General features: G+C 36.4%; 1 pseudogene; it reads left to right on the top strand.

The window, feature by feature from the left end:
- LOC101152102 (protein ARK2N-like) overlaps window positions 1-27,728 on the top strand; it is a 43,829-nt pseudogene that overhangs the window by 6,853 nt on the left and 9,248 nt on the right.

Here is a 27,728-nt window from a genome sequence, read left to right on the forward strand (position 1 = left end):
CAATATATTTACAGTTAACCCTTTTATGAGGATCACATGTTAAAAGAATAATTATAATGCTGAGTTTGACAAGAAGAGTAAGTTTCTTTTAACTTCCTTCAGTAACAGCTCAGAGAATATCAGAACAAAACTGTTGGCCTTTACGTTTATTTCAAATTATTCTGATATCATTTTAAAAATAATATTAATATGTACATGTATTGAAGACCTAAATATAGTATATTTATAAATTTGTAGTATATGCATTAATATAATAAATTTTATAAGGTACTATTTTAGTTTCATAGGGCTGACAAAGTCTCATACATTGGGTGGTTTAAAACAATGGAACTTCATTATCTCACAGTCCTGGAGACTAAAAGTCAAAAATCAAGGGGTAGACAAAGCCATTCCCACTCTGAAACCTGTAGAGAATCTTTCCTTGCCTCCTTGGGGCTGCTGGGGGTTTGCTGGTAATTTTTTGTGCTTCTTGGCTTGTAGATGCATTCCCTCAATCTTATCGTCACATCATGTTCTTCCTGCCTTCAAAGAGTCTTCCCTGTGTGTATCTGTCTCTGTATCCAGATTTCTGCTTTCTATAAAGACATTAGTCATATTGAATTAGGGCTTATTCTAATGACTTCATTTTAACTTGATTAGCTCTGCGGAGTCTTTGTAAAGACTCTGCTTCCAAATATTATGAACTACTTGGGATAGGACTTCATTATATATATATTTTTTTGCAGGGAGAGCATAATTCAACCAATAACATGCACATTAGTCTTCTTAAAATTATACATGACAAAAAATGGTAACAAAGGGGTAAATCTGTCTCTAGATTTGCAATACAAAATTAAATGCTAATTGATATGATTTGGCTGGGTCCCCACCCAAATCTCATCTTAAATTGTAGCTCCCATAATTCCCATGTGTCATGGAATGGACCCGGTAGTAGATAATTGAATCACAGGAGTGGGTCTTTCTTGTGCTGTTCTCATGATAGTGAATAAGTCTCATGAGATCTGATGATTTTATAAAGGGGAGTTCCCCTGCACAAGCTCTCTCTTACCTGCCATGATGTAAGACATGGCTTTGCTCCTTCTTTGCCTTCTGCCATGATTGTGAGGCCTCCCCAGCCACGTGAAACTGTGATTCCATTAAACCTCCTTTTCTTTATAAATTACCCAGTCTCTGGTATGTCTTTTTCTCAGAGTGAGAACAGACTAATACACTAATGATAATTCATGATTTCTCATAAGGAATTTGTTATACTAACACAGTCATGATTTATTTGAAAACTATGACTCGTCTTGAAGAAAATAACCACAGATGTACAAGACAATTCATACAATGAGTAAATTTGAATTGGTAGATAATATACAAAGCTTACACACCAAAGTAAAAATGATAGTCTTGCACATTTACCTTTCATATATAGTTATTCATTTGGAATTTTCTAGGACTTAGTTTCAATTTCTCATTTCTTTATATACCAAAGTGGTTTCCCCAACACCACATAAATAATCCATCTTTCTACTGCTTGTTTGTGATGTCATGTATATCATACACCAAGTTCCTAAATATGTATGCTTCTGTTCTGAGTTCTTTATTATATTCCATCATGATATATTGTTATATTATAGTCTCAGGACTATTGTTAATGTTACATGACTTTTATTGGTGGTATTATTATTATGGTTTGGTAGACTGTTTTAACATCTTCCCACTCTATTCCCCTTTCCCTTCTTTTTAAAAGGTGTCTTTGGTGGTTATATCATGTTTCAACTTGGTTAGGCTGAACTGTTTCCCAAAATTTGCTTCCCTGTGTTTTTCCACTAAGGTTGGGCCACAAGAGAAATTCTTGTTTAAGATTTGGTGGGTGGAACTGAAAGGGCTTCCATTGTACAGTTTATGCTTAATATAGCTTACCTGCTGACTCACCTCATTGTTGTGGGGCAGCCGTGCAACTGATTCACCTTCCCCTCTATCCTCCTGCTTCTGCATGTATTAGGAATGATGTGTGTTTTTAGCTCCATGACAAAAGGCATGAGCTTCCCCTGCAGATTATCCATACAACCTAAGTCAAGGGCAAGAAGAGCTGACACAGGCTTCAGACCATCTTCATGGATCCAGCTTATGTCGTGGGTTGCAGTTTATCCTTGCTCTCCCTTACTTTATTCATCATCCCATCCTGACAGCATATCTTGTGGAATTCAAGACCTACCACTTAGAAAAACTACCTAAATAGGGCCTACAGTTGCTTAAGGTCAGCTCACTCTAACAAATATATTCACCCTAGGCCCTGGCAGCAATCTGAGTCCTGTCTCTATGAATTTGCCTATTCTATATATTTCATGTAGATGGAGTCATATAATATGTGGCATTTTGTTATTGATTCTTTGACTCTATATTGTGTTTTCAAGGTTCATTCATGCTATATATTGGTACTTCATTCTTTTTTATTGCTGAATAGCATTCCATTGTATGGCTATGATACATATTGTTCAGCCATCCATTCATCAATTTATTGATTTCCAACACCATTTACTGAAAAGGCTATTTTCTCTCATTGAATGAAAATGAAATAATCACAAATGTGAGGGTTGCTTTCTTGATTTAAAATTTTATTGCACTGATCTATATGCTTATTTTTATGCCATTACTACATTGTCTTAATTACTGTCACTTTGTAGGAAGATTTGAAATTAGGTGTGGGAATCTTCTAATTTTGTTCTCCTTTCTCAAAGTTGCTTTGTCTATTAAGAGTTTCTTGCAGCCAGATACTGTGGGTCACTCCTGAAATCCCAGCACTTTAGGAGGCCGAGGCAAGCAGATCACCTGAGGTCAGGAGTTCAAGTCCAGCCTGGCCAACATGGTGATACCCTGTCTCTACTAAAAAATGCAAAAATTAGCTAGGTGTGGTGGTGGGTGCCTGTAATCCCAGCTGCTCGGGAGGCTGAGGCAGGAGAATTGCCTGAACCTAGGAGACGGAGGTTGCAGTGAGCTGAGATTGCACCACTGCACTCCAGCCTGGGTGATAGAGTGAGACTCCAACTCAAAAAAAAAAAAAAAAAAAAAAGAGTCTCTTGCATATTTTTATTTGAATTTTAAGGTCAGTTTGTCAATATCTGGAAAAAAACAGCTTGGATATAGATACAGATTAAATATGGATGGCACTGAACTATATATCAGTTTAGAGAGTATTGATGTCTTAAACAATATTGTCTTCCATTCATTTATTTGTTTTTAATTTTTAAGTTATATTTTATAGTTTTCAGTATAAAAGTCTTGCACTTCTTATTTATTTATTTATTTATTTATTTATTTATTTATTTATTTATTGGGACAGGATCTCACCCTTTCACCCAGGCTGGAGTGCAGTGGCATGATCATGGCTCACTATGGTCTCCATTTCCTGGGCTCAACTAATTCTTCTGTCTTAGCTTCTCAAGTTGCTGGGACTACAGGTGCTCTCCATAATGCTGGGCTAATTTAAAAAAATTTTTTTTATAGAGACGGGGTCTCATCATGCTACCCAGGCTGGTCTCAAATTCCTGGGCTCAAGTGATCCTTCCATGTTGGACTCCCAAAGTGCTGGGATTACCTGCATGAGCCACTGTGCCTGGTCTATTGAACTTTTTTAAAAAGATATATTCATAAATATTTTATTTCTTGATGATGCTATAAATGGAATTATTTATGTAAGTTTTTTTTAGATTGTTCATTGCTAGTGTATACAAATACAATTGATTTCTGTGTATGGATCTTGTATCCTACAATGTTCTTAAACTTCTACAATTCTTGAGTTTAGTAATTTGAGTTTTTTGTTTGTTTCTTGGTATCTAGATAAAGGTCTGTCAATTGTGTTATATTTTCAAATAACCAACTTTTGATTTTATTTCCTTTTATTGTTTTTCTGTACTCTATGTCATTTATTTCTGCTCTAATCTTTATTATTTTCTTCTGCTTCCTTTAGGTTTAATTTGCTCCTTTTCTCGGTGTTTTAAAGTGGAAGTTTGAGTTACTGATTTGAGTTTTTTCTTCTTTTTAAATATAGATGTTTACAGCTATAAGTTTTCTTCTAAGCACTGCTTTAGTTAAATCTTATAAATTTTGATTTGTTTTTTTTTTTTTTGAGACAGAATCTCACTCTGTTGCAGGCTGGAGTGCAGTGGCACAATCTAACCTCACTGCAACCTCCACCTCCTGGGTTCAAGCAATTCTCCTGCCTCAACCTCCTGAGTAGCTGGGATTACAGGTGCACACCACCACGCCTGGCTAATTTTGTGTGTGTGTGTATTTTTAGTAGAGACGGGGTCTCACCATGTTGACCAGGCTGGTCTCAATCTCCTGACCTTGTGATCCACCCGCCTCGGCCTCCCAAAGTGCTGGGATTACAGGCGTGAGCTACCGCCCCCAACCTTGGATCACATTGTTAAAAAATAAGCCACCTGATCCAAAACTTACATATATATAAAGTATATAAGATATATATCTTTCTCTTTCTCTCTTTCCACATATGCACATGCACACATACATGCATACATGTATGTTTAAGACATTACAGAGGTATTATGGTTAGGCTTGGAATTAGAGAGGGAATAAGGATTAAAAAACAAATAAAATAAAATAAAATAATGGCTTTTCATGATCTTTTATGTTAGCATGTCAGAAAGTGAAAAATGTGATTAATTGAAACTTATGCACTAACGTCAAATAATTTAATTGCTAGATCTTTTTTTTTTATGATTTTGACAACTTTTAGATGCTAATGCATTTTCGTTATACCCAATCTGGTAACAAATACAGAGAAAGAATTAGTTTCCTCTGACTAATTTGACATGTTAACCCCTTTAAAGGATCAAATGATACAAACAATAGCAGCTTTAAAACTAAAAAGAAAATGTTGCTTATTGAAGGAGCAGTAGGAGAAGCATAGAAAAAATATATTTTCCTACTTTGGTTCTGCAATGCTCAGTAGCAAGATTTCTTAGTTTTAACTGACATTCAGACACTTATGTTACACTTTCATAGCAGTCTAGTAAGAAGAGTTTAGGTCAGGAACCACGCTTCCAGAAAGAAAGCACATCCATTCCCGTGGGAGTTTTTTTCACAACAGTCTCTGCAGCAATTCATTCATAAGCTATTTCTTTTTCTTTCGAGGTGATATAATTCAGGTAAAAAGGAATGAGATTCACGTAAAGTAGGTGTGGGAGTTGCTCTGGCTTCAACACCTCAGGAGAACATACCTTTTGTAATATCTTCCATTGCATAGCTTCCAGATTCTTTACAAATGATATACCCACTTCCAGAAATCACTGTTACTGGAGCAATGTCAAATGACACAATCCCTTAGATTACCAAGGGAACAAAGACAGAATAAATTTGGTAACTGTTCAACAGGCAGAACAGAGTACAAAATAAGCTACAAATGATGCAATGTTGCATTCAAACTGAAGACAATATTTTTTATTCCCTGTGTTCTGCTTCTTGCCTTCTTATTAGCTTTTTTCTTACCAAGGCTTCACCTTTTGTTCCTAGGCTATAGTTACCCAAATCAGACCAAAGTGCTCATGCATGCTTCACCCAGTTTAGAAGCAATTACATTAATGCTAACTATGAAAACTGATACAGCTAAGTCTCACTACAAAAAAAAAATCAAATAATTCATTAAAGACATAAAAAGATTGACCACTAAACATTTATTTGAATAACTCTTAATTCTTAAAAAAAATTATTTTAAGTTTAACTTAGCATTGCTTTGTTCTTCCTTGAATTAGAGCATTGCTGTAATATTCTCTTATTCCCTAAGTAGATTTTTCCTCAATTTTCAGTTTATTGTCACCTACACCTTCTAAGCCACTTATATCTGGCATCATTGCTAATTTCCCTCTTCCCTGGATCTTTCATTTTTAATCAATCAACAAATATTGCCAATTTGTATCTCATATTTTCATCCACTATATTAGTTTGTTTTCACACTGCTATGAAGAACTGCCCAAGACTGGGTAATTTATAAAGGAAATAGGTTTAACTGACTCATAGTTCAGCATGGCTGGGGAGACCTCAGGAAACTTAAAATCATTTTGGAAGGTGAAGAGGAAGCAAGGCATCTTCTTCACAAGGCGGCAAGAAGGAGAAGAGCCGAGCAAAGCGGGAAGAGCCCCTTATAAAACCATCACATCTCATGAGAACTCATTCACTATCAGGAGAACAGCATGGGGGAAACCACCCCCATGATTCAATTACTCCTACCTGGTCTCTCCCTTGACACGTGGGGATTATGGGGATTACAATTCAAGATGAAATTTGAGTAGGGACACAAAGGCTAATCATATCATCCACATATTCCCTTTATTTTCCATTCACTTATTTCTTATTAGCAAAAGCTAATGTATATATTAATTTTTTAGTTTCAAGAAGCTGTATTATGTAAATAAGGGTTTCTAGATAGTGATGTGAACCCAGAAAATCTGAGACAGGTCTCAGTTAATTTAGAAAGTTTATTTTGTCGAGGTTGAGGACTTGCCTGTGACACAGCCTTAGGAAGTCCTAACAAGATTTGCCCAAGGTGGTTGGGGCACAGATTGGTTTTATGCATTTTAGGGAGACATGAGACATCAATCAATATATATAAGCAGTACATTGGTTTGGTCCGGAAAGGCAGGACAACTTGAAGCAAAGGCAGGAAGACTTGAAGATTCCAAGGAGGGAGCTTCTAGGTCACTTAGATAGGTGAGATATAATGATTGCATTCTTTTGAGTTTCTGATTAGCCTTTCCAATGGAGGCAATCAAATATGATCTGTCTCAGCGAGCAGACGGATAACTTTGAACACAATGGGAAGCAGGTTTGCCCTAAGCAGTTTCCAGCTTGAGTCTTCCTTAGTGATTTTGGGGGCCCAAGATATTTTCCTTTCACAGTGGCATAGAAATTTTTAAAGGGGAAGGAAAGAATAACTCTAGTGTTATCTGGTGGAAAAACCAACCTACCAACACTGACTCTTCAATGAGGTGCTGAAGTTATAGTCAGTATGTTCACTCTTCACCCTTCTAGATGCTTCCTCAATGCTGTCCTTCACCCTCAGGGGCAGCAAGAGGTATGCTCTGGGATTCTTTTGCTATCAAGATGGTGAGTTTCAATAAGTAATTGATATTGTATTTTCTGCCTTACATTGTGGCACCTTTAAAAGGATGTCATTGTAGCTTAGGTATTTAACTCATTGGTTGAATCTCAGGCACTGGAACCTATGACCACAATGGCATCAATAAGGCCTTGAGAATAATCCAGTTTTCATAGGTCAAAAAGGATAACTAAGTAAAATTAGAGCAGTATCTTCTTATGAGTCATCTATATAATATAATATTTTTACTTCAGGACTTAGATTATTCAGTGATAAATTATGCATAAAATTGTAGCTGAAAATAAGAAAGAAAAAAGTCCTTCTTGAACTTAACATTGAAAACCCAGACCAACTTATACATTAACTCATATGTGAACATGGTTTCTAAATTTCTGAAATGTAGTCAAGAGTGGCAACACACTCCTGTAGGCCAGCTACTTGGGAGGCAGAGGTGGGAGGATCACTTGAGTGCAGGAGTTCAGGCTGCAGTGAGCTATGATTGTGCCTATGAAGAGCCACTGCACTCAAGCCTGGGCAACATAGCAAGATCTTATCTAAAAAAATAAAATATTCTGAAATGTAGATCATAAACTATTTTAATATGTTAAAATGGAGAAATTAAGTAACTATTTATTTGTTTTCTATTTAAAAAGTTAAGCTTTTGCCCGCAGAAATTATGTGCATATGCCCTTTACAGAGGATGATGAACTGTTGTGTGCAAAGATCTCAGAGAATGCCTCCAGATTCACTGTTCTGTCTTCTACCTTTTTGAGCTCAGAAGTCAAGCTGGAAAACTAGCCAGAGGAATAGGCCTTCTCTCAGAAACAAAGAAATGAACAGAAAAAACTGTTATTTTATAGGATTCCCCAAAAGTTTAAAAAATAAGAATAAACCTGGCTTTCTGGGCCCTCTAAAAATAGTAAGTATTTGTAGCACTAGGTTGGACTCACCACTTAGCCTTGAATTGAATATTTAAAGCTTACATAACATATAGAAAACATCTCTTCATTTCAAAGGAGAAACAAAAAGGAAACCCAGAGATTTAAAATTTATTAGCCTTAGATAGCTAGTTAGGGGCAGAGCAGAAACAAGAAACAAACTTCTCGACTCCAAATTCAAGTCCTTTCTGCCCATTTTACTTTCTAAAAATAGGAAAATCAGATTAAACATTCCCTAGACTGAATCCCTGTCCTTGGAAAGGGTGAATTCCTGGTCTGCTACCTAAACTTGCATGTGGATCTTCGGTATGTTGACCACGAGTTAATGACTCATTCCCTATTAACCATAGTTATTCTCTCTCCCTACTCTTTGAACAGCCCACAGTCATTTCTGTTATTACAAGATTTGACTCTCTGCTATCTCTGTAAATCTCATTTTTAAAATTCTCTTTTCCTTGATCACTGTACCCTGGAATACCTCCTTGTTGTCTCTTGTACCTCAGGGGCATTGTACTTCTCAATTGTGATGTTCTTCCTCCAGATACTCTCACAGCTCACTCCCTTGCCACGGTCAAGTTTCTGTGCAAACGTCACCCTGTAAGTGAGGACTTTCTTAACTATTCTATGTAAAGTAGGTCTACTCTAACTCTAAAAATCCCCCTCTCTTTTCTGTGAGATATAAAAACATTTTTAAAATCTTTTATATATTTGTATAGCCCTCATCATTTGACATACTATACTTTTTGCATATTTATTTCTTAAGTATCCTATTCACTAGGAATACAACTTCCATTAGGGTAGATTTTGGTTTGCTTCGTGTACTGCTGTATGAGCAAAACCTAGAACAGTGCTTGGCATAGTTTGTGTTCAATACATTTGTTTGACTAAATTAATCAACACTTAATGCTTCTTCCCCAGGTGCCCATTTCTCCAACTTCCTTCACTCCTCAACATATATCACCACTGCCTTTCATCTAGGACGGCTAGGCCTTCCAACTATAAAGAAACATAAAAAATGAAAACTTTAGTTAAATTTCTCAGGGGAAATTACACCAGCAAAACAACAACAAGGCAATGGGTCTCTTTTGGATGTGCACACATCGGAGGAAATGAACCATTTATGTCAAATGTAGTAATATGCCTTCCTCTTTCTCTACCTTGTTCTCAATGGTATAAAATCAGATCTTTTCTCAAAACTCCGATAACAAGTTAAAAAAACATTTATCTCAACATTTAATACACTTTCCTATGTTTGTAAATATTGCTCTCTCTAATCTGATTATGAATTTCTTAAGATCGGAGACAGTTCTCCATCTTTCTTTTCCTCAGGATGATTAAAACATAGGAAATGCTAGTAAATTTTTACTTAATTGACTTGAATTAAATATTACAGTGAAATTAAGACAAGAAGATCTCCATGAAGCCAGTGACTGCCTTGTATCTCTAGAATTCCAATGCTTGGAGCAAAGCTAACAGATAGCAGGAAGTCTGTAAAGGTGAAATTAATGAATAAAATAATGAGGCAGAGTTGGAAAAAAGCAAAAGTTCAGAGTAACGGGAAGAGTGATTAAGCGATTCATGCCAAAAAGCAAAGTAAAAGTATTTTTAAGTCTGAGACAAAGAGACAGAAAGAGACTACCTAAAAGTCATCCAGAAGGAGACTACTTCACCAAAAAAAGGTGTGACTCACTATATTACTCTATTTGCTTTATCGTGATGCTTTTGAACCAAACTCACAATATCTCTGAGGTAAGTCTCTACTTACATATCTATGATAAAGTTTAATTCATAAATTAGGCACAGTAAGAGATTAAAACAATCACTAACAATAAAATAGAACAATTATAATAATATACGGTAATAAAAGTTGTATAAACATGATGTCTCAAATTACTGTAATATTTTTGGACTGTGGAAAGATAAACCATGGATAAGGGGAGACTATTGTATTCCAAATCTTATTTCACTTATTTTATTTTCCTAAACACTGTCACTGAAACTTTACTTCACAAATAGATTCAATGGGCCTAACTTCCCTACGTGATTATTAATATTTTAAGAACTCATATTTATATACTATTGCTTTAAATAATATTCACCTAAAGGAAGCTCTCCATAAGTTTTTAAACACTTATAATTTATTAAGCATGTTATACTAATGAATTACTATCAATTTACCTATATAACAGAAGCTTCAAGTTCCAAATTTTTTTTTTTTGTTAAGAAATCCAAATATTTTTATAGGGTGACCCCTGGAAATCTGTCATTCTATTAGGGGCCTGTTAGCCACTGTGAAAGAAGATAAATGTGCATAGGCACTGAAATAGCTACTTATCCTGAGAAGCCAAATCCCATTAACCCAGCTAAACTGACTCTACTCACACTGATTTGATCAGAGAATCACTTAGCAGAAATCAGAGGCATTTGCCACTGTGGGCGAAAATAGTATCCTAAACTGCTTTCAAGTTTGAATCAAGGACAGCAATATGATATAAACGAAAGTATCAACAATGAATAATTCTGGGTCATTCCTACCCACTACTTCTGAAGAAATGTAGGCTGACTTTATTTGAGCTATTGTATGTATAATTGTTAAATAGCATTGCTCAGTAAAAAATCAATGGTAAACCCCAAATAATTTAATGAGTGCACATGCAACTTGAGTGTTACCAATTTTTAGAGTTGCATTATTATATGCATATATATCATAAAAATTACATATTAACAATTCCCCAAAGTTTAGATGATTATTATATAATTTTAAAAGTTTAAGTTTGTTTCATTATATTGTTTTCATTATCACTAGTAATATTTGTTAGTCTTTCTTGGTGAGAGTCACTATGGTAAATGCTTTACACAGATCATCACATTCAATCCTTATAAAAATCTTTAGAGGCAAATTTCCAAATTATCATTATTTCCCTATAAAATTAACTAAAGAAGCACAACACGACTAAGGAAAGGTTTCTGTCCACAACACATTTACAGTTTTAAAAGAGGTTAATAGGTTGGTAGGTTTAAGTTATACAAATATTAAGCAGGTGCTGGGCACAGTGGCTCATGCCTATACTCCCAACACTTTGGGAGGCCAGAGCAGCCAGATTGCCTGAGCCCAGGACATTGAGACCAGCCTGGGCAACATGGTGAAGCTGCGTCTCTACAAAAATACAAAAAATTAGCCAGGCATGGTGGCATGCTCCTTTAGTCCCAGCTACTCAGGAGGCTGAGGTGGGAGGATCGCTTGAACCAGGGAGGTTGAGGTTGCAATAGGCCATGATTTTGCCACTGCACTCAGCCTAGCAACAGAGAGGGACCCTGTCTATAAATAAATAAATAATAAAAATATTAAGCAAAACAAGGCGTAATTTAGTACAACTTGATTGATGCAGAACCTCTAGGAGATGTGAAGCCACTAAGAACAGAAATGATTTCAGATAATCCCATAGAGAAAATAAAATTAAGCTGTGAGAAATTGGTATATATTTCATAGATTCACAGGGAAAGGCAAGATATTTGAGCCAATGATAACAACATAATTATAATTAAAAACAGAAGCTGGAATATAATGAAATAAAAGCTTTCCAGAAATACCTTTATTATAGAAAGTTTTTTCTTTATTCTGTCACTTATCTGGTTTATTTAGAAAATAATTCTGTAAAATGAAGGTGAAGAATTTAGTATCCCCAAGTCTTGTATCATTATCCAAAATATTTGTTTATGTAATTCGCTTTATAAAATGTGCTTCTTTGGATTGTAGCAGTTTGTATTCTTCCTTAGTTGTATTAATGAAATGCATTCTTTTCACTCAATAAGCTAATTTTGAATCATGACTTTTTTTATATGACCTTGTAGTTTCATAATCTTTGTAACGAAAAACAAGCAAGTTTTTAAAGCAGTTTTAAAGTGCACATTTTTTAACAGAGAAAAAGAATGTTTATTTACAATGTGTACTCTTAGTTCATACACTAAGAGCCTCTGTCTACTGAACAAATAGGTAACATAACCAAGAAAGGAAAACAAGTTTTGTCTAAGGATTGCTAATTATTTGAAAAGCTTATTTTCCTTCTTTGGTTATCTTACCTGTCTTAAAAGAACATAGTCTGCCCATAAAAACAATATTGTATGCTCCGTTTAGAGAACAAAGCCACAAATCTTTCTGTGTGGCTGAAGACTCTCTCTGGGATCTATAACAATAAGTTATTTTTTTGGAGCATAACCATTTTGAGTTCACTCAACTATGCTCCTACACTTTTTTTTTTTTCCACTAGGAGAGGATTCTAGAAACTAATCCCATCCACAGCACAGCTGACCAAGTATGAACAAGGATTTCTTCAGATTTTTCATAACAATCTCCTCATATATTTCTGTACAGAAGAAAAAAAACAAAACTGTTTGCTAGTATCTTTATGCCCCTGAGCGCAACAAAACCCTCAGCTTACACTGAAATGACAATGTTACATAATATTCCAAAGTCAGCTATTCTCTTCATGCCTCATATCCCTTTAATGTCTGCTAGTGTTCCCCACTGACTATCTGTTCTTCATTAAATATATGGACATTTAGAATACATAGAGGAAGAGAGAGCGAGAGATTTGGATGGGGTTTTCCCCTCTTTTTCTCCTTTTCTTTGACTTATCTAAGCCCTATCTTTCCTGAAAACATTTTTCACTCTGCTCTCTGGAAATCAAATTTCATGTTTCCTAAGCTTCCCTATGAACTCAAACTTCTCACAAAAATTCTCTGTCTCCAATTTTTTTGTCTCAACTTAAATAAATCTTTAACAGGAATAATCATTTTACTTAAACTTTTTCCAAAACAAGTTATTTTTGTTTTGTGTCTCATAAGCCATTTGGCAATATCAATCACTCACTCCTTGCCCAGCTCTGCCAGTAACCTACATCCTTGTCAGGCTCCCAAGGTCACTTGAAAATTTTCAACTAGGCAACAAAATTTCTCTATACCTAAAATGCCAGCATTGTCTTGACACCTTGACCACCTTAATTCCATTAAACTGGGCTTCCATCTCCTTAAGCCATCTATATTTGCAATCATAGCCTTTCTTTTTAGTGCCCAGAACCACTTAACTCCTGCTTTACTTTTTTACAACTCGATGGTAGCATCCTTGCTGTTCCCTAAATATGACAAGCTTATTCTCAACACTGTGCCTTTGTACAAACTCTCTTTTCTCTGGAATATATGTGTCAGTTAGGATGATTTTAGTTGCAAGTAATGGAAAAAATGCAAATTGTCTTAAACAATAGGACACATAATATAATGTAAATGAAATTTCAGGGAGATCAGGCTTTATGGTTTATTGACCCAGAGCTCAACAATGTAACAAAGTTCTTAAGTTCTTTCCATTGTTAGTTCAATCATCCTTTATGCTGGCTGCATTCTAAATTCAGTCTTCGTTTTCTGAGAACGTCTGCCAGTTGGAATTATGATGAGATGCTTTCTTGTTGACATCTAGAGTTGGATTATTTCACCCTCCAGAAGAGTGATTGACTTCCCTTCCAAGAAACCTTCATAAAGCTGCCTTTTTATCTTATTCTCCAAGTGGTGGCAGGGGGAGACATATCACCATCCCTAAATCAGTAACTGTGGAAAGGCAGAAGGGATTACTTTACTTGGTCAACAGTAATTAGAATCTAACTTTAAATCTAGGGAAGGGGGTTGTTAAGACATTTACGTGTATGGCTAAATGAGTGTTCCCTATTCATCTAACATGATACAGGGACTGAGTTCAAAGAATCTACAGAAAAGAATATTTCCTAAGATCCTTATAGCAGTGATTTATAAACCTCATTTTTGTTTGAGAAACATGTTCTCCAAATAAATGCTATGCAGGAGAAAGTAGTCGAAAGATATTAAAGCAGGGATCTCTTTCTTGCAAAAGATAGGAGTTAGTGATGTTTCCACACCCATCTAGAAAGCTTCTAAATGTAAACTTGCATCTCTGGAGAAATCCTGGACTTCTCCAGGGGCATAATTTGAAAACTGCTATCTTAGATTGCTTCTTGAGTGATGCTCAATTATCTCAGCCAGGTTAGTAAATGTAGCTAATTGCTAATATGAAAATTATGGGCCAGATATGGTGGCTCATGCCTATAATCCCAGCACACTGGGAGGCTGAAGTAGAAGGATTGCTTGTGGCCAGGAGTTCAAGAACAGCCTGAACAACAAAGCAAGACATTGTCTCTACAGAAATTGTTTTAAAAATCAGTCAGGCATGGTGGTGTGCACCTGTAGTCCTAGCTACTCTGGAGGCTAAGGAGGGAAGATCGCTTGAGCCCAAGAGTCCAAGGCTATAGTGAGTTACTACTGCACCATTGCACTCCAGTCTGGGCAGCGAAGTGAGATTTTGTCTCTAAAAAAAAAAAAAAAAAAAAAAAAAGAAAGAAAAGAAAATTATATCTAAAGTTCCTTGTTTCCTTGTTATTGACTGAATAAAATCTATTATTCTAAATATCAGGAATGCTTCATCATCGCTGATATTTAATTATGAAAATGAAGAAGCTAATTGTGATTCTACTTAACATACAGCACTTTTTAATTCTACAAAAAGACCAGTATCAGGACTGCATATAAAGTCCATATATTTTTCATGAAGATGTATTCATCTACATAAAAATCAAACCTAGAGTTTGTTTGCTTATGCTAGGAAATGGCTTAACACAAAAAAAGTCTTCATTAGACTATTTCATTTAGAACCATTTTCTAGACCTGTTGGAGTACGTTTATTACTACTAGAGTTTTTTTTTTTTTCCATAACCAAATCCATTACTATATTGAGCCTGAAAGACTCATTTACATGTTGAGTTATTTACATTTTGGATTCTTGACATTTTGATTAAAAGTTTAAAGACCAAATCTGTGAGCACCTACATTTATCTGAACCATGCATTTCCACTGTTCCCTTATTGATTGAGTTATGGGAAAGAGGGATAATAAATGTCGGTATTTTTAGTAATCAGGTCATACTCCCTACAAGGACATTGCTTTTCTAGAAGAATAGTCAGAGATCAGCCACATGGAGGATTTCATAAAGTGCATTAAACTCAGATATCTGAATTGACTTTTTGTGAGCTAGCAAGTCTTGGTACTGCCTGCTAACCTTTTATCAGGGACAACCACTGTGATGTAAGAATAAAGTAAGCAGTAGAATTATTACACTTCTGAAAACAACTGGTTTCCATTTCTTGGACTTCAAAAGCTGTGCAGAACTTTTGCCCTACTCAAGTTACTGCAGAGTCCCTGGATAGAAGTAAAACCAGGATTATATTTCAGAGGACCAAACTCTCAATTTGGTTGTTGTTAGTGGTGCACATTTTTATTGTTGTTTATCATAAACTAAGTCAATAAGGAAAAGAATAAAATTCTGGGCATGTGTGCCACATTTCTCATCTTTTTGTTCATAGCACCCATCATTAATCAGAGCTGGCCCCTTTTGTTGCATCTATTTTCCTGATTTAATACATTAAACATAAATTTAAAAGTGAGATGATTTTGAAAGATATAATGCATAAGACGGACAAAACAATAAGTGTATAAACCAAATAGCATAAAAGAGGATGGATTGCCATTAAAATAAATGAACATTTAAAAACTGAAGAAAGATACATAAGGAAAGCATGAGAGAAGAACAAAAGTTCATAAGATTAAGATATTGCTTCCCTTAAGAAACTAAGGTTTAGTTTGGGTGTAACGGCTCATGCCTGTAATCCCTTCACTTTAGGAGGCTGAGGTGGGAGGATTGCTTGAGGCCAGGAGTTAGAGACCAGCCTAGGCATCATAGCTAAACTCCCATCTCTCCATAAAAAATGGAACTAAGGTTTAAATGAATGTATAATACAAAAATAAATAAAAGTGAAGAAAAATGGGAAAGAAACTTAAGACTGGCTATTAAGGAAAAAGTAGAATCTTCTTGAACAAGTTTATCAACTGACATAGAATAAGCAAAATAAACAGCTGAAAATAAATTAGATAACTGATGAAATGATAAAGTTTTAGAAGTCAAATGTAGTTCAGAGAGTGGAGAGTAGGAATGCAATTTAATTACTAATGAATGATAGACTAGCTGATATATCACAAATTCAGGCTGACAACTACAAATGGCCCTTACGTTTCACAGTAACGTAAGTCTCTCTCTAGTCAGTTTTCCACTGTACACTCTGCAAATGTCAATGCCTCCACTGAACCTTGTGATTATTTAGCCTAGAATGCTAGGGAGCACTGTTCTCATGAAAACTTGCTTGAATGGCAACCCCTAGAGGTCAGCGGGCACAGCCTGCTCATCTGTGCGTGGCTGCCCTGCCTTCCATGATGTTTTCAAATCCCCTCCGCTCTCCTCTGCAGTCTGAGCACTGGTGCCATGTCTTCAGTCATTTTCAGCAGCAGATAACTTTACCTTCCTCTTTTTTTTTTGAGGCGAAGTCTTCCTTTGTCGGCTGGAGTGCAGTGGCGCTATCTCGGTTCACTCCGCCTCCCGTATTCAAGTGATTCTCCTTCCTCAGCCTCCAGAGTAGCTGGAACTGCAGGTGCACGCCACCACTCCCAGCTAATTTTTTTGTATTTTGGTAGAAAAGGGGTTTCACCATCTTGGCCAGGCTGATCTCAAACTCCTGACCTCAAGTGATTCACCTGCCTTGGCCTCCCAAAGTGCTCGGATTAAAGGCATGAGCCACCACACCCGGCCTTACCTTCTTTTTATGACAGATAGAAAACAGCAAATGGAACTACATCAAAATTCTGCCACCAAGTCCACAAATATTTTTGCACCTGTCTCCATCCTTTCCTATCATTCTGCAGGATGAAAATATTCTCTGAATATTCTCTGAATTCTTGTCTAGACAGAGTTACTCCACCATCAAGTATCCCCTTTTACTCAATGTCTTCATAATGTATCCATTTATCATTTATATTATAAGAACTTAATTACATCAAAATCCTCTCTCTTCATCTTTATCATCCTCCAGCTTCTGTCCCACTCTCCACATCTTCATGACAATTTTTCTCAAAAAGGCTTGCCATTTCTGCTCACAGTAAATGCCCTTCAATCTGCTGTAACTTAGGTTGCTAGGGAATTCTATGTTACTAAACACAGGGAGTACTTTTCTTGCCTAAGCTAAGTGAGCGTAAGTGACATGTCTAGGTTCCAACATCCTTAAAAAGAAAGAAGCAACCTCTTCATTTCCCTTTCATTTAGGCTGAAATGCATTCATGATGGCACAGGCTGGAGTAGCCACTGTAATAAAACTTTGCCCAGAGATAAAACCTTGAGTTGAAATTAACAGACTTGCCTGGCCAGCCCTGTACCACCTTCTTCTGTATTGCCAAAGAAGATAGAAATGGTTTTCTGTCTTGTTTAAACCATTGTGTTTGGAATTTTTTTCATTGTATCAGCTTAAACTAAACCTTGACTAATATACTATATTGTTGATGAGGACTCTCAAATCTATTTCTCCATTTTAATCTACAAATTCTTATATTTAATGACTTAATTGATGTGTCTCAGAGACACAAAAATAAATAAATCCAAACTTTTTAACTTTTGATCTCCATCTGCAAACTTGATTTTTCTCTGGTTTCCTGGTCTCTGATACTGACACCATCAACTACTGCTCTTGGAATCGTTTGGACCCCTCCCAATTCCTCATATACTTGCTGTCATCCACATCCAATCCCTTTCTGCTGATCCGCCTTACAAATGTATCAGTCGTCTATTTCTCTTTATTTTCACCACCATCAGCATAGTCAATCCTCTCTCACCTGACTCTTCCAAAGTCCTTACTATAATCTACAAGGGCCTACATAATGCAATGCTTCATGTTACTGAGTCTTTTCAGAGGACACTCTATGTTCTTTCCATGCCAGCTCTCCTGAGCTTTTCTCATTTACTCACTACTATTGGACTGTTTGTCCTCTCAAAGCCTTTGCACACACTTCTGCCCAGAACACTCTTTTCTCCTTGTGTAAGTAAGTGCTACTCCTAGGTAGGTGCTACACTTCATGACTCAACATCACTTTCTAAGGGGAAACACTTCCTGAACTCCCAGGCCAGGGGCTAGGATGGGTTTTCCTGTTCTATACTACTGTGGTCTACTGAAAATCTAGGTGTTTTTTTGTTTGTTTGAGATGGAGTCTCGCTCTGTCGCCCAGGCTGGAGTGCAGTGGCGTGATCTTGGCTCGCTGCAACCTCCACCTCCCGGGTTCAAGCGATTCTCCTGCCTCAGCCTCCTGAGTAGCTGGGATTACAGGCGCATGCCACCACATCTGGCTAATTTTTTTTGTATTTTCACTAGAGATGGGGTTTCACTATGTTGGTCAGGCTGGTCTCGAGCTCCTGACCTAGTGATCTGCCCGCCTTGGCCTCCCAAAGTGCTGGGTCTACAGGCATGTGCCACTGCACCTGGCCTGAAAAATCTAGTTTTAAACACTAAACTTGTCATAATTTAATTATTTATTTACTTGAAGTAATTGCATATCCCATTTTCCTACCTAGAGTGACAGAACCATGTCTCTAAGCCCGCACTTGAGATCAGACACAGTTCCTTGTACATACTTTAGGTACTCAATGACAAGTTTTGACTTCTGATTTTAAAAATAATAAAGGATGGAAAGTTCTAAAGTATTTTAAATTTTAGGGTTTATTTCAAGTATGTTTCACTGGGGCTTAAGAGACCTTATTAATTATTATGTACTGATACAATGAATTGCACTCACTCCCCCACTTGTTTAGTGAAAGGAAATATCCTGGTTTATACTTTTGAGACTATGGAACAACAAATTATTTTTAGAATTTCTCTTCTAAGAGTAAAAATGCTGATGCAAACTTTGCCATCAAAAACACAACAAATGAGTTATGAGTAAGAATGAAAAATACCAGATGAGAGAGAATGCGGTAGGGACAAATCTATGTAAGACTAGCATTTGCTCTTTCAGTGTGACCTGATAGTTTTCCTCCAATCACTTAATTTGGCAAGGCAAGTAAGCATAGTGTGATTTTTTTTAAAATCCTATCTATTTCTCCAGTTTGGCTTTTCAAATAAGGGTACCAGTTGCTATTTTGTTGTTGTTTTTGTAGTTGTTTATGTCATCTACTTTACACAACTGGATGTCTGGGCTCAGTGCCAAACTCTGGAATCTAAAATGGCTGTTGAGTGACTCTTTTATATTCAGAATTCTCTACCCTATAATTTTTAATATATTTGTGTCAGCCTGGCCATCTAATAAATTAAAAAATCCCATTATACTCTTGGTGAGCCCCTATTTTTTGATCTAATTACTTTGTGTTGAATAGTTAAGACATATTCTCATTTGAGAATAACCCTTTTCAATTTTTTTATTAAAGAAGTATCTGTCTATTTTTTTTTTTTTTTTTTTTTTTTTTTTGTGGAGATAGAGTCTCACTCTGTCAACCAAACTGGAGTGCAGTGGCGTGATCTCGGCTCACCACAACCCTGCCTCTCAGGCTCAAGCGATTCTCCTGCCTCAGCCTCCCAAGTAGCTGAGATTACAGGCGCATGCCACTACCACCCGGATAACTTTTTGTATTTTTAGTAGAGATGGGGTTTCACCATGTTGGCCAGGCTGGTCTTGAACTCCTGACCTCAAATGATCCACCCGCCTCAGCCTCCCAAAGTGCTGGAATTACAGGCATGAGCCACCGCACCCGGTCTGTCTAAATATTTTATAACAATCCTCCGAAAAGAGCTCTACCACCATGGCTCCCACAATTAAGTTGATGTGTATGTATATTGAATATACTTAATTCTATTTATTCATTTAACTTAAAGAAGCAACGACTTCAAAGGTCACTAAAAATTACATGAAAATCTAAAATGTCATAGGAAAATTTCCTTTTAAAAGAAGAGTGCTGACTCTGAAAGAATAGTGAAACTGGTTTAAATTATTTATCTTCCAAGAAGAGGACCTTTGGATATCCCAAGATAAAAGTTATATTAATAGTTCTTTTATTCGATCAATATCTCAACGTCATTGGCAGTTTGTTCCGTAATGGGAAAAAAAGCCTATTTCTTAAAGGACGGCAGCACAAAACAACTAAATAGAAGAAATCTGTGACAACTAAACACTTTAGGATTCAGACAAGTGATTGAGAGAACATAAACAAGAAGGCTTGTGAACCATACACATACACACGTGCACACATGCAGAGTTTCATCCATAAAAAGACAGCATCATCCACATTTATCTGACCATGCCATTACACAGATTGAAAACTGAGGTGAGGGTAGTACAACAGATAATTCTTTAAAAATGTAAATGTTACTTGAGTTTGAAGAATAAATGGTCTTTTATGATACTTCTGCTTCACGGTTCTAACTGTTTCAAGTTTCATCCTGAGAGATACAGGGAAAATGAAACAAAATCCAATCATTGACATTCAAAGCAAGGTCTTCACTTTAGGGACTTACTCCTCCATACAGTAGCTTTTTTTATTTCAAACTATTTAAGTTCATTTGAGTTTTCTATATAGTAAATGGTGGATTAAACAAATGCACAGAGAGCAAAGCTTTCTAGAATGTCTATCAACAAAATACAAGCCATAGTTGAGTATCAAAGTAATTGTAGGAAAGATAACAGGTGAAAGTCAATCAAATCTGCATTGCTCTTCTCTGAGGTTTAGTCAGGAGCATTCTAGACCTTAGAAGATGGTACTCTTCAGCCAACCCAACTCCACCAATATAAAAAGAAAAAAATCATATGTATATCTAATGATCCAGGGTAATGCAAGATGGTGGGGGCCACTTAAAAGTATGAAACTCAAGCTCATTTTTAAAAATAACTTCATTTTTCCTCTCATCCATACATCTTCTAAACCGAGATGTCAACAAATATAAATTGACTTACATAAGTTCATATCCTACAGCTTTCTCTAAGCACTCTGGATAGACTGATGTTAAGAAAATTTTTGAGATTAATTAAACTTTTGTCTGACCTCAACCAAAGGTAAAAATAGCAAAAAGAAAATTAATTTACTCCAAGCCAAAAGAAGAAATTGTGGGTTTCTGCTCTATGTTTATGAAATAGAAATGCTAAAAACTATCTCCTGTTCCCTGTGCCTCAGAATGTAGCTTGATAAATCAGAGGAAAAAAATGGATGCAAAAATCTTCACAACCATAAAGAACAAAATAAATTCTAAGTGTTAGTATTGCTCCTCTTTTCAGAGACTTCATCCAACTTTAAGCATTATGATAAATGAAGGACAAAAAATGTGACGTTATTGTTATTTATATGAACCTTTCACCAGCACAACTTGATTAATCAAAACTTCTTCAAGGAAATGTATTATTTTAATCATTTAATTAGGTTTTTAAAATAGATTTTACGTTTTAGAGCAGTTTTAGGTCCACAACAAAATCAAGCAAAAGGTACAGAGATTTTTCATATACAGGCTGGTCCAACACATGAATAGCCCACCTCACCTCCTATTATCAACATCTCTCACCAAAGTGGTGCAATTGTTACAATTAATCAAACTACATTGGCATTTCACTATCATCCAAAGTTCATAGTTTGCATCAAGGTTTGCCCTTGGTGTTGTATGGGTTTGGACAAATTTATGACATGTATACACTGTTATAGTATCATACAGAGTTATTTAACTTCCCTAAAAATCCTCTGTGTTTCACTTTTTTATTCCTCTCTTCCCCTTAGTCCCTAGCAATGATTGATCTTTTTACAGTTTGCATAGCTTTGCCTTTTCCAGAATGTCATATAGTTGGAATCACACATTAAGTAGCCTTTACAGACTGGCTTCTTTCATTTAGTAATATGTATTTAAGTTTCCTCTATTTCTTTTCATGGCTTAATAGTTAATTTCTTTTCTGTTTTCTTTTTCTTTTTCTTTCTTTCTTTTTTTTTTTTTTTGAGACGGAGTCTAGCTCTGTCGCCAGGTTGGAGTGCAATGGCACCATCTCGGCTCACTGCAACCTCTGCCTCCCGGGTTCAAGCGATTCTCCTGCTTCAGCCTCCTGAGTAGCTGGGATTACAGGCTCACAGCACCATGCCCAGCTAATTTTTGTATTTTTAGTAGAGATGGGGTTTCACTGTGTTGGCCAGGCTGGTCTTGAACTCCTGACCTCATGATCCGCCCACCTCGGCCTCCCAAAGTGCTGGGATTACAAGCATGAGCCACCATGCCCAGCGATAGCTAATTTCTTTTATAGCATTGAATAATATTCCATTATAAACTGGATATATCACAGTTTATCTACTCACCTACTGAAGGACATTTTGGTTGTTTTAAAGTTTTAGTAATTGCAAATATAGCTGCTATAAAGATCCATATGCAAGTTTTTGTGTGGACATACATTTTCAGCTTTTGTGGGTAAATACCAAGGAATGTGATTGCTGAATCATATGGTAAGAGTATTTTTTTAAATAATAAATTGCCAAGCTGTCAAATCAAAATGTCTATAGAATTCTGCATTTGCACCAGCAGTGAATGAGAGTTCCTGTTGCTCCACATCTTTGCCAGCATTTGTTATTGTCATATTTTGGCCATTCTAACGGGTATGTAGTAATATCTCAGTGTTGTTTTAATGTACATTTCCTGATGATATATCATAATGTGGAGCATCTTTTCAAATGTATATACATCTATAAGTCTGTTAAAAACTCTGACCTATATTTTAATTGGGTTGTTTTCTTTTTGTTGAGTTTTAAAAGTTCTTTACATATTTTGGATAATAGTCCTTTATCAGAAATGTCTTTTGCAAATATTTTTCTCCCAGTCCCAGGCTTATCTTTTGATTTTCTTGACAGTGCAGGGTTTTTAATTTTAATGAAATCCAGCTTATCCATTTTTTAAAAATGGATAGTGCCATTGGTATTATACCTTAAAAGTCATCAGCAATGCCAAGGTTGAAGAACAGTTGATTATATTTTGGGGAGTCTATTTCTGAGTTTTCATTCTGTTCCATTGATCTGTTTGTCTGTTACTTAGCCAGTTCTAGACTGTGTTTATTACTGTAACCTTAAAGTAAGGCATAAGGTATTTTGGGTAGCATCTGTCCTCCAACTTTGTTTTCCAATATTGTGTTGGCCATTCTTGATCTTTTTCCTCTCCATATAAATTTCAGAATTAGTTGTCAATTTCCACAAAATAACCTGCTAGAATTTTGGTTGGGATGGCATTAAACCCATAGATTGAGTTGGGAAGAGCTAATATCTTGACAATATTGAGTCTGTAGCCATAAACATGGAATATCTCTCCATTTACTTAGTTCTTTGATTTCTTTCACCAAGTTTTATAATTTCCATGTATAGATTATATACATATTTTGTTAGATTTATACCTAAGTACAGTTGGCTCCCTGTATCTGCAATTCTGCATCCACAAACAACTAAGGAAACTAGTCAGAAAAAATAAATACATAAAAAGACTAATTAAACACTAAAAATGTAAATAATATAACAACCATTTAAGTAGCATTTACATCATATTATGTCTTATAAATAATCTAGAGATGTTTTAAAGTATATGGTAAAATATATGTAGATTATCTAAGGGACTTGAGAATCCATGAATTTTGGTACCCACAGAGGGACCTGAAACCATTCTCCCATGGACGGATACCAAGAGATGACTGTATTTCTTTTTGGGAGTAAGAGGTGCTAATATAATTGATATTGTGTTTTTAATTTCAAATTTTACTTGTTCATTAGTGATGTATAGGAAAGCAATGGGCTTTTGTATATTAACTTTGTATTCTGCAATTTTGCTATAATCACTTATTAGTTCCAGAAATTTCTTGGTTGATTCTTTTGGATTTTCTACATACTCATGACATCTGTGAACAAAGGCAGTTTTTTTTTTCTTTCCAATCTGTATATCTTTTATTTATTTTTATCTTATTGCATAAGTTAGAGCTGCCATAATGAAACTAAAATGCAATTGTGAGAGGGGACATCCTTGACTTGTTCCTGATCTTAGTGGGAAAGTATTGACTTTCTCACCATGAATTAGGATGATAACCATTAAGTATAACGTTTTTGGTAAATATTCTTTATTGAATTAAGAAAGTTCTACTCTATTACTAGTTTACGGAGAGCTTTTATATGAATTAGTTTGATTTTGTCAAATCCTTTTTCCGCATCTATTGATATGATCCCGTAATTTTTCTCCATTAGCCTATTAATGTATTAATGTATTACATTAATTGATTTTCAAATGTTGAACCAGTCTTGAACATCTGAGATAAATCCCACCTGGTTGTGGTTTATTACTCTTTTTATGCATGGTTGGATTTGATTTGCTAATACTGTGTTAAGGATTATTACATCTATGTTCATGTGAGATATTTATCTGTTTTTTTCTTTTCTTGTAATGTGTGTCTGGTTTTATGCATTAGGGTATGCTGGCCTCATAGGCTGACTTAGGAAGTTTTCCTCTGCTTCAATTGTCAGAACAGGACTATACACAATCGGTATAATTTCTATTTGAATAAGATTTTAATTTAATAGCTACAGTACTCATAATGTTATCATGCATAATTAATAATCAATATTTCCTTGTAACTAATTTGGTACAAATATTCTGATTCGGATTTCTCCTAAAAAAGTAAATTGTACAGATGGATTATTTAAATTGAAATATTCCTCCATCCATGGCAGTCATCAATTTCTTTAAAACTTATTTTAAGCATAATTTAAAACTTTGTATAGCTCATTTTAAAACTTATTGTTTGTAGTGGGCACTAGTCAATTTTTGGCTACCCAGCATTTGAATTATTTTTGCTGCATTTTGAAAATGCCCCATCATATGAGTCTTGCTAGAGAGCAGAGCCTACCCCAAACTATCGGACCTGAAATAATACACAGTTGCTTTTCTGGCCTCTAACGTCTCAGCCAATAAGATGCATATTACACAGAAGCTAGAGACTCAAACATAATTTGAAGAGATTTCATTCAAGTGGAATGTGACCAACACGTAATTCCTATAGGTGTTTGTGGCAACAATAGCAAATACGATGTTACTATTCTGTGCCAGCAACATCAGAGGTAAAAGCTGTACAAGTCTTCAAAAGTGTTATCATCAAAGTCCTTCTTGCCCATTTCTGCCATACATGATTTTAACTGTGACTGTGTTTCTGTGATTCCCATATCACTCTTCCTTTTTTAATAGTCACTCATTTTGTTAGCAATACAATATCATTTTAACAAATTTCAGGCAGTCAAAGTTGATTGGTATTGCTAATACACAGTTAATACATAAACAAAGTAAAAAGCAATACACATTTTTTATTTCAGAAAAATAAGATGCTAACTCTAAAGTAGGATACATGAAAAGGAAAAATATAAAACTGAAAGAAAATGTACAATGGCATAAAAAATCTGCTGTAACTAGTTGGCTACAGAATAACATAGAAACAATAATCATTTTTATTTATGAAGAACTATGTTCCAGATGCTGTGCCAAGTACTGTACTAACATCTCATCTAATTGTAAAAGCAAGCTATGAAGTAGTATTACGGGAGTTATTAAGAAATTATTTGACCAGGCGCAGTGGCTCACGCCTGTAATCCCAGTACTTTGGGAGACCAAGATGGGCAGATCACCTGAGGTCAGGAGTTCGACACCAGCCTGGCCAACGTGGCGAAACCCCGTCTCTACTAAAAAAATGCAAAAATTAGCTGGGGATGGTGGCATGCACCTGTAATCCCAGCTACTCAGGAGGCTGAGGCAGGAGAATTGCTTGAACCCAGGAGGTGGAGGTTGCAGTGAGCCGAGATCCACTGCACTGCAGCTTAGGTGACAGAGCAAGACCCTGCCTCAAAAAAAAAAAAATATATATATATATATTATTTCAGGCAGCTAGAAAGGGTAAAAGAGTCAAAGAGTCCTCAGTAAGGCTTTTTCTTTTAATAAAAACATTTCTAACAGAAAGCGGCTGGAAAAAAAAACAGACTTGGAAGCAATGATTTGCAAGCCACAGGCTTGCATACGTAAATGCAGGCTGTCAAGAGTCAGGTCCACCCAATGTGGTGATTCCTGCTCCCTTCCCTTCCCTTCCCTTCCCTCCCCTCCCCTCCCCTCCCCTCCCCTCCCCTCCTCTCCTCTCCCCTCCCCTTCCCTCTCCTCCTTTCTTTCTTTCTTCTTCTTCTTTTTTTTTTTTTCTTTCAGAGTTTCGCTCTTGTCGCCCAGGCTGGAATGCAGTGGTGCAATCTTGGCTCACTGCAACCTCCACCTCCTGGGTTCAAGCGATTCTCCTGCCTCAGCCTCCTGAGTAGCTGGAATTGTAGGTGCACACCACCATGCCCGGCTAATTTTTGTATTTTTAGTCGAGATGGGGTTTCGCCATGTTGGCCAGGCTGGTCTCGAACTCCTGACCTCAGGTGATCCGCCCACCTCGGCCTACCAAAATGCTGGGATTACAGGCATGAGCTACTGCGCCCAGCCTCCTGCTCCCTTTTCTTTGTCCCCACATGTGCAGGTGTCATGGCACAGCCAGGTAGAAGCCTCATTTGTATAATAAAAGGTTAGGCTTGGAGGGCCAGTCTTTTCGCTATGTGAATGACACACCTGGTCAAGTCAATCCCCTGTTTGCCCTGTTTGGGCCCTATGCAATCAGACACCACCTCCTCAAGCCTCCCAATATAACCAACTGCTTCCCCCCGCCCCTCACTGCCCCCCTCAACCCCCTCCCTACCTGTCCTCCTGCGCAAGGTGTGTTATTCTGTTTGGAGCCCTCCTCCCTCTGTGCCAGGGAGATGTTCTCTTCCTTCTTACATATTAAACTTTCTGCTCCTTAATCCACTCCATGTGTGTGTCAGTGTCACTAATTTTCTTGGTGTGAGACAAAGGACCCTGGGTGTTTCCCCAGACAATGGAGCCATTTCAGTAGGTTTTAATGTTGCAGATATAGGTGAGAAAACGAAGGCTTATGAAGGTCACATAATTGTGTTTTGTCATACGGTGAGTATAAAGAGCATATGTGAACATGAGTCTACTTGATTCTAAAATCCAAGCTCTTACCCTTTATAATAATACCACTGTGCACTTATATTTAAATTGTTTTTTTGTTTTCTGTTTTTTCTTTTTTCTTTTTTTTTTTTTTTGAGACACAGTCTCACTCTGTTGCCCAGGCTGGAGCACAGTGGTGTGATCTCGGCTCACTGCAAGCTCCGCCTTCTGGGTTCACACCATTCTCCTGCCTCAGCCTCCTGAGTAGCTGGGATTACAGGTGCCCGCCACCACGCCCGGCTAATTTTTTTGTATTTTTAGTAGAGATGGGGTTTCACCGTGTTAGCCAGGATGGTCTTGATCTCCTGACCTCGTGATCCACCCGCCTCAGCCTCCCAAAGTGCTGGGATTACACGCGTGAGCCATGCGCCCGGCCTTTATAGTTAAATTGTTAATCACTATGATTGTATATAGGCAGGTTATTGTTACACTTATCGACAATAGTTATAACAACAAATCAAATACTAGAAATAAGAAACTTAATTCAAGTTTTGCTTGAGGGTCCAGAATTTAAGTTATATTCTCACAAAAGAATTCCTTTCAATTCTCCAAACAGTCATTTTTGTATGTTCATTGGTAACTCTTGATAAAATAATACAGTATAATGTATTAAAAACCAGTAAGGGGATAAACACTCTGTGGTTCCCCCGTGTATGTGTTAATAAAATCTATATGCCTTTTCTCCAAAAGAACCGAAAA

Source organism: Gorilla gorilla, chromosome 11, assembly GCF_029281585.2.
Source record: "Gorilla gorilla gorilla isolate KB3781 chromosome 11, NHGRI_mGorGor1-v2.1_pri, whole genome shotgun sequence".
NCBI lineage: Eukaryota > Metazoa > Chordata > Mammalia > Primates > Hominidae > Gorilla > Gorilla gorilla.